Source organism: Ovis canadensis, chromosome 5, assembly GCF_042477335.2.
Source record: "Ovis canadensis isolate MfBH-ARS-UI-01 breed Bighorn chromosome 5, ARS-UI_OviCan_v2, whole genome shotgun sequence".
Classification (NCBI taxonomy): Eukaryota; Metazoa; Chordata; class Mammalia; order Artiodactyla; family Bovidae; genus Ovis; species Ovis canadensis.
This window is the reverse complement of record NC_091249.1, coordinates 45,505,068-45,513,710: the sequence shown is the minus strand read 5'-3', so window position 1 is coordinate 45,513,710 and position 8,643 is coordinate 45,505,068. Positions and strand designations below refer to the sequence as shown.

General features: G+C 41.9%; 1 pseudogene; it reads left to right on the top strand.

Annotated features, from left to right (window-relative positions):
* Positions 1 to 2,943: 2,943 nt before the first annotated feature.
* On the top strand, positions 2,944 to 5,035 carry LOC138441750 (CREB-regulated transcription coactivator 2 pseudogene; annotated as a pseudogene).
* Positions 5,036 to 8,643: the final 3,608 nt, after the last annotated feature.

Genomic DNA, 8,643 nt, shown 5'->3' with positions numbered 1-8,643 from the left:
GGAAGTCCTAGCCACAGCAGAAGTAGATGTTTTTCTGGAATTCTCTTGGTTTTTTGATGAAAAAGTTGGCTTAAAACTCAACATTTAGAAAACGAAGATCATGGCATCTGGTCCCATCACTTCATAGCAAATAGATGGGGAAACATGGAAACAGTTATTTTCTTGGGCTCTAAAATCACTTCAGATGGTTACTGCAGCCATGAAATTAAAAGACACTTGCTCCTTGGAAGAAAAGCTATGGCCAACATAGACAGCATTACAAAAAGCAGAGACATTACTTTGCCAATAAAGGTCCCTCTAATCAAAGCTATGATTTTTCCAACAATCATGTATGGATGTGAGAATTGGACTATAAAGAAAGCACCCATGAGTGTTGAAGAATTTATGCTTTGGATCAGTGTTGTTGGAGAAGACTCTTGAGAGTCCCTTGGACTGCAAGGAGATCCAACCAGTCCATCCTAGGGGAAATCAGTCCTGAATATTCATCGGAAGGACTGATGCTGAACCTGGAACTCCAATACTTCAGCCACCTGATGTGAAGAACTGACTCACTGGAAAAGACTCTGATGCTGGGAAAGACTGAAGGCAGGAGGAGAAGGGGACGACAGAGGATGAGATAGTTGGATGGCATCTCCGACTCGATGGACATGAGTTTGAGCAAGCTCTGAGAGTTGGTGATTGCCAGGGAAGCCTGGCATGCTGCAGTCCATGGGGTTGCAAAAAGTCAGACATGACTGAGTGGCTGAACTGCACTGAATTGAGTCACAGTGGTCAGACAAGAAAAAGAAATAACCCAAATTGGAAAGGAGAAATATAAGTGTCACTGTTTGCAGGTGATATGATACTATAAAAAGATCCTCTTAAACCCTACAAATGTATAAAAACTCATCAATGACTTCAGTAAAATTACAGGATGCAAAATTAATATGTAGAAATCTGTCATGTATTTACTGAATATATATTAAAGTAAAATAGCAGAACAAGAAATTTTAAAAATATTATATATAATTATATCAAAAGAATTAAAATACCTTGGAATAAGTTTAATTAAAGTGATAAAAAAATCCATACTTGGAAAATTAAAAGACACTGATGAAAGTACTTGAAAATAACACATACATATGAAACAATATATGTGCTCATGGATTAGAATAACTAATATTGTTAAAATGAGAATACTATCCAAGGCAATCTAGAGATTCAATGCAGCTCTAATCAAAATAACAGTGATATTTTCCAGAGAACTAAAACAAATAATTTTAAAACTTAAGTGGAAGCAAAAAATATCCCACAGACCAAAAAATTCTTGAGAAAGAACATCGCTGGAAGAATCAGGTTCCCTGACTTCAGACTGTACTACAAAGCTATAGTAATAAAAAACAGTGTGGTATTGGTACAAAATCAGACATTTAATCAACGGAACAGAATGGAGAGTCCAGAAATAAATCTATGTACTTATGGTCAATTAATCTACAATAAAAAAAGGCAAGAATCCACAATGAAGAAAAGACAGTTTTTTTAAACTGTGCTCAGAAAACTGGAAACCTATATGTAAAAGAATGACATTAGAACATTTTCTCATACTATATACAAAAATAAACTGACAATTAAAGTTCTAAATATAAGATGCCATAAAACTCCCAGCCCAGAACATAGGCAGAAAACTCTTGGACATAAATCATAGCCTTTTTGTTTGGATCTATCTCCTATGGCATAAGAAATAAAAGCAAAAATAAACAAATGTGACCTAATTTAACTTAAAGGCGTTTGCATAGCAAAATAAGCCATCAACAAAATGAAAAGGCAATCTACTGAATGAAAATTAATTGTAAATGACATGACCAATAAGGAGTTAATCTATCATATTTAAGTAGCTCATACAAGTCAAACATACAAACATATGACCCAATTAAAAAATGATAGAACAAATGAATAGACATTTTCCCAAAGAAGACATACAGATAACCAACAGGCACATGGAAAGATGCGTGATATCAGTAATCATCAAATCAAAATCAGCAAACCAAAATCAAAATGAATTATCTTCTCCCCCTTCTCAGAATGACTATCATCAAAAACCAAAAATAACAAATGTTGAGGAGGATATGACAAAAAAAGGAACACTTGTATGCTATTGATGGTAATGTAAATTGGTGCAATCACTACAGCAAACCTTATAGTTTCCTCAAAAAAACTGAAAAGATAAACTACCATGTGATTCACCAATTCCACTTCTGTGTATGTATCTGAATTTAAAAAATTACCTAATTCAAAACATGCATACACCAATGTTCATAGCACCATTATTTATAATAGTCAAAATATGGAAGCACCCTAAGTGCAGATGAATGTATAAAGAAGATATATATATATACACACACACACACACACATATACAGTAGCATAGTACTCAGCCATATGAAATCTTGCCATTTGCAACAATATGGATGGACTGACAGTATTATGCAAAGTGAAATGTCAGACAAAGCCAAATAGTGCACGATTTTACTTGTATGTGGCATCTAAAACCCAAAATAAATGAACAAACATAACTAAACAGAAACAGATACAGAGAACAAATAGGTGATTGCCAGAGAGCAGGGGTGGTGGGGAGAGAAATAGGCAGATTAGGAAGTATGAAATTTCAATTAGTAGTCATAGGTATGAAATGTACAATATGGGGAATATAGTAAATATAGTTTCTTTGTATGTTGAGAAACTATGACTAGACTTATCATGGTGCTCATTTTGTATAGCTAGAATTATCAGATTAATACATGGTAACTAGGAGATAACTTAGTGTTGTAGGTCAATTATACTTCAGAAGAAAGAAAGAAAAATTTCAGAGGTGGTGACGGCTATGGCTGGAAGAGCCGGGCTGGGACCCATGGCGGAGGTGGAGGCTTGTATTGGGAGGGTGGCGGGGAGTGAAGGGCGAGAAAGATGGTGACGTCTGGAGCGAATGAGCCGGTTCGGCCACAGCCTCAGCTTCCAATCCACTTAAGTTTAGTGAGAAGATCGCACTGCAGAAGTAGTGTCAGGCCGAGGAGACGGTGGCCTTCAAGGAGGTGATGATGGACATCAGCTCCACCCAGTTGCAGGCCCAAAAACTGCAGCTGGCATACACAAGGAGCTCCCACTATGGTGGCTCTCTGCCCAACGTGAACCAGATTGGCTGTGGCCTGGCTGAGTTCCAGGGTCCCTTCCACTCCCCTCTGGATTCATCTCAGAGCACTCGGCACCACTGGCTGGGAGAACAGTTGCAGGGAGATCCCCGAAGAATGGTATCCCCACTTCACCGCTACCCTCACCACATTGACAGCTCTCCCTATTGTCCTATTCATCTCTTTCTCCAGAGTCCAGTTAGTGGAGGACAATGCTCTGGAGCAATTTCCCTGCAGAGAAGGGGCAGTTGTTTCAACTACCATCTGCACTTAAGAGAACAAGCTCTGACACTGTCCTTCACACAAGCACGATGTACCCCAGCCCTCTGGACACTTATCCAGGCCCTGCACCCACCAGGGTCCTGCCAATCAGCCATGAAGGTTTTCTGGATGGCGAGATGGGCTCCAAAGTCCCTTCTATTGAGGAGAACTTGCTAAACGGTAAGCACTTGCTGAACGGTAAGCACTTGCTGAAACCATGGGATGCTAAGAAGCTGTCCTCATCCTCCTCCCGACTTCAGTCCTGTGAAGTCTCTCGAGTTAACATCTCCCTGTCTCCTGACCAGCCTGCTACTGTGCCTGTCCTCCTACCTGCCATGAACACAGGTGGCTCCCTACCTGACTTCATCACCCTGCACTTTCCTCCACCACTGCCCACCTCATGGACCCAGAGGAGACAGCCTATCTCAGCCTGAGTGGGGGCAACAGTCCCTCCAGTTTGGCCCACACCATGACCCATCTGGGCATCAGTGGGGGTCTGGGCTATGGTGTACCAGGACATCATTCACCTCTCAGCCACCCATCCTTGCCATCCTCCCTAAGCAATCCCAACCTCCAGGCTTCCCTGAGAAGTCCTCAGCCCCAGCTCTAGGGCTCCCACAGTCACCCCTCATAACTGCTTGCTGCCTTCTTGGCCCACCAGGTACTGCCCACCACCTCCCTGGGTCACCCCTCGCTCAGTGCCCCCACCCTCTCCTCCTCCTCTTCCTCCTCTTCTGCTTCATCTCTGGTTCTGCCCTCCCCGCCAACCCCCCACCTCTACCTCTGCCTTACTCAGCTTCTGCCCCTAGGGCCTTCCCCCACACCGCTATGTGCCCCTCAGTCCCCATAGTTTGCTGGCCCAGCCAATGCCAGAAGGTCCCAACAGCAACTGCCCAAACAGTTTTTGCCAACAATGTCACCCACTTTGTCTTCCATCACTCAGGGCGTCCCCCTGGATACCATTAAGCTGCCCACAATATCCACTACAGCCCCCAAGGTTTCATTCTGCCCATTCAGCCACCTACCCCAAAGCCCCTGCAGGAGCCAGGGCTGCCCTCTCACGCCTGCTTGGTGCAGCTCTCAGGGTGTCAGCCCCTGGGCAGGCAGCTACAGTAATGGACACTGTACTCAGCCAGCCCCAGTGAGCATGGACAACAGTCTTACCACCGATCAATGAGTGACTTCAGCCTCGGGAACCTGGGGCAGTTCAGCATGAAGAACCCATTGACCAGCTGGTGCTGGATCTCCCTGGCTTTTCCAAAGGGCCTGGATTGTTAGGGGGTGAGAGGACAGTGAGTGGGCCCCAGGACCCTCATGCCCTCAGCCACTAGAATGTAACCCACTGTTCTCACTATGGCTCAGGGCCTAACATCATCCTCACAGGAGACGCCTCCCCAGGCTTCCACAAGGAGTTTGCAGCAGCCCTGGCCTGAGTGCTGGGCTTTGAGGTGTCAGCAGCTGGGCTGGGGCTAGGGCTGGGACTGGGGCTGGAGGAGGAGCTGCACATGGAGCCACTGGGCCTGGAGGGGCTCAGCATGCTGAGCAACCCCTGCACCTTGCTGCCTGACCTGGCTATGGAGGACTTGTTCCGCAGTGACCGGCTGCAGTGAGGCCAGCTCAGCGCCATCCCTCTTCTCGGCCCTGTCCCTCATCATTGTTCCTTTCCTCCATTCCCCCTAGCCAGTAGAGATGTCACTCTCTGTCCCCAGATCCTCTTTCTGACATGAATGAAGTTTCCCAAGAATAAGAAAAGGCAAGGGTTTTTTTTTCCCAGGTGGCCCCTGAATTCTGCCCAAGGCGGGGGGCTGGGGGAGCTCAAGGGAGGGCCTAAAGCACTTGTAACTTTGAACCATCTGTCTGGAAGTCACAGCCTGTTGGAAAGTGGCAGGTAGAGGGGAGCCTTGGAAGCAGGGCTTGTCCGGATGCCTAGGGGTGGGCAGAGTGCCAGCCCCTCCACATGACTCTTCCCCTTACAATGGAGAAGAGAGCCAGAGTAGATATTATTTTTTATTAAATGTATGTTAATAGAAAATCTTATTAAAAATTAAAAAAAACAAAAAGTCATGGAAAAAGAGATTAATTTTTAGGTTACCAGGAATGAAGATTAAGGAAAGGGGGAATTAGGTGAAGACAGTCAAAATATACGAACTTCCATTTATAAGGTAATACCAGGGTTGTAATGCAAAGAGTCAGACACGACTGAGCGACTATACTGAATGTACAACATGATAAATATAATTAACACTGCTTTAAGTTATTTATGAAAATTGTTAAAAGAGTAAATCCTAAGAGTTCTCATCAAAAGAAAAAAAACTTTTTTCTATTTTTTTTTACAATTTTGTGTCTATATGTGATAATGGATATTCACCAAACTTATTGTGCTAATCATTTAATGATATATGTAAGTCAAATCATTATGCTGTATACATTAAATTTATCCAGTTCTCTTTGTCAATTACATCTTGATAGAATTGGAAGAATAAAATAGTATCACCTTTGTTAGAAGTTATTCTTAGCAAAACTAAGGTAGTAACTCATTATGGGTATACAGATAAAAATTATACAAATAAAATTGTTTTCATTACAGTTTAAAAATAAAGTAAAATAAAAATAAAATAGATTCCTAAGAAATCTTTGGTTTTAACACCAGGCCTTTAGTAATGATTTCTCTTTTAAAAGATGTATATTTGGAAATCATCTGTTAGTTAGTAACTACTCCTGTGGTGATTTAGATGATTAAAAACTTGTTCAGCATTACTTTTTCCTGTTTTGCAAACTCTCATAAAGAGACTTAACTACAGGTGATATGAGACAATTAAATGCTAAATATCTTTTTATCTCCACAGAAAGAGATGTTTTTAGCACCAAAGATAGTAAAACACAGCCATTGCCAGATAAGAGATAAAACATTTTGCATCTGATTTCTCAGAGCACCTATTTTAAAGTGCATTTAAATGAAAACAGAAACATATTCATCAAAGTAGCACAATGCCAATTTTCAAGAGAATTTTAGAAATGCCGTTCTTTCATAAGATTGTAAAAGGCAAATGAAAATTGTCATTTTGGATTAATATAGGAGAACAAAGAAAGGAAATTGAGTAAAATGACTTCCATCTTTAAAATTAAGCAGGATGTGAAAATATTTAAACAGAGTAAGTGCTGAAAGTAAATCAGCTACTTTTAATGTCCTCTGTTTTGTCAGTCAGTCGTGTCCAATTCTTTATTACCCCATGGACTGCACCCTGCCAAGCTTCTCTGTCCTTCACCATCTCCCAGAGCTTGCTGAAATTCATGTCCATTAGTCGGTGATGCCATCCAACCATCTCATCCTCTGTCATCCCCTTTTTCTCCTGCCTTCAATCTTTCCCAGCATCAGGGCCTTTTTCAAAGAATCGGCTTTTCACATCAGGTGACCAAAGTATTGGAGCTTCAGCATCAGTCCTTCCAATGAGTATTCAGGACTGATTCCTTTTAGGATGGACTGGTTGGATCTCCTTGCTGTCCAAGGGACTCTGGAGAGTCTTCTCCAACACCACAGTTCAAAAATATCAATTCTTTGAGGCTCAGCCTTCTTGATGGTTCAACTCTCATTTCTTTGCATGACTACTGGAAGAACCATAGCTTTGACTAGACGAACCTTTGTTGGCAAAGTAATGCCTCTGCTTTTTAATAGGCTCTCTATGTTTATCATAGCTTTTCTTCCAAGTAGCAAGTGTCCTCTGTTAGGATTTACCAGATTTTTTGTGTTAAACCAGACATTTTGATTTAATTTAGATTTATCATTTCTTATACTATTTTATGTGTAAATAATGCTCAAAATTCTCCAAGCCAGGCTTCAGCAATAGGTGAACGGTGAACTTCCAGATGTTCAAACTGGTTTTAGAAAAGGCAGAAGAACCAGAGATCAAATTGCCAACATCGGCTGGATCATGGAAAAAGCAAGGGAGTTCCAGAAAAATATCTATTTCTGCTTTATTGACTAAGCCAAAGCCTTTGACTGTACAGATCACAATAAACTATGGAAAATTCTGAAAGAGTTGGGAATACCAGACCACCTGACTTGCCTCTTGAGAAACCTATATGCCGGTTAGGAAGCAACAGTTAGAACTGGACATGGAACAACAGACTGGTTCCAAATAGGAAAAGGAGTACGTCAAGGCTGTATACTGTCACCCTGCTTATTTAACTTATATGCAAAGTACATAATGAAAAATGTTGGGCTGGAAGAAGCACAAGCTGGAATCAAGACTGCTAGGAGAAATAGCAGTAATCTCAGATATGCAGATGACACCACCCTTATGGCAGAAAATGAAGAGGAACTAAAAAACCTCTTGATGAAAGTGAAAGAGGAGAGTGAAAAAGTTGGCTTAAAGCTCAACATTCAGAACCATCACTTCATGGGAAATAGATGGGGAAACAGTGGAAACAGTGTCAGACTTTATTTTTGAGGGCTCCAAAATCACTGCAGATGGTGACTGCATCCATGAAATTAAAAGACACTTACTCCTTGGAAGGAAAGTTATGACCAACCTAGATAGCATATTGAAAAGCAAAGACATTACTTTGCCAACAGAGGTCCGTCTAGTCAAGGCTATGGTTTTTCCAGTGGTCATGTATGGATGTGAGAGTTGGATTGTGAAGAAAGCTGAGCACCAAAGAATTGATGCTTTTGAACTGTGGTGTTGGAGAAGACTCTTGAGAGTCCCTTGGACTGCAAGGAGATCCAACCAGTCCATCCTAAAGGAGAGCAGTCCTGGGTGTTTTTTGAAAGGACTGATGCTAAAGCTGAAACTCCAGTATTTGGCCACCTCATGTGAAGAGTTGACTCATTGGAAAAGACTCTGATGCTGGGAGGCATTGGGGGCAGGAGGAGAAGGGGACAACAGAGGATGAGATGGCTTGATGGCATCACTGACTCAATGGATGTGAGTTTGAGTGAACTCCAGGATTTGGTGATGGACAGGGAGGCCTGGCATGCTGCAATTCATGGGGTCGCAGAGTTGGACATGACTGAGTCACTGAACTGAACTGAACTGATACCATCTTATGTGAAAATGCTCAACACAGTGTCACCTTTACAACATAATTATCAAGTGCTAACACTCATCCAGGATGTATATTAAGATTTTTATCACATAATCTTCAACTCTATAGATTGCCATCATTCTATGATGAAAAAGTTGGAGCATAGGAAATTCAGTGTTCTTGCCCAGTCTCC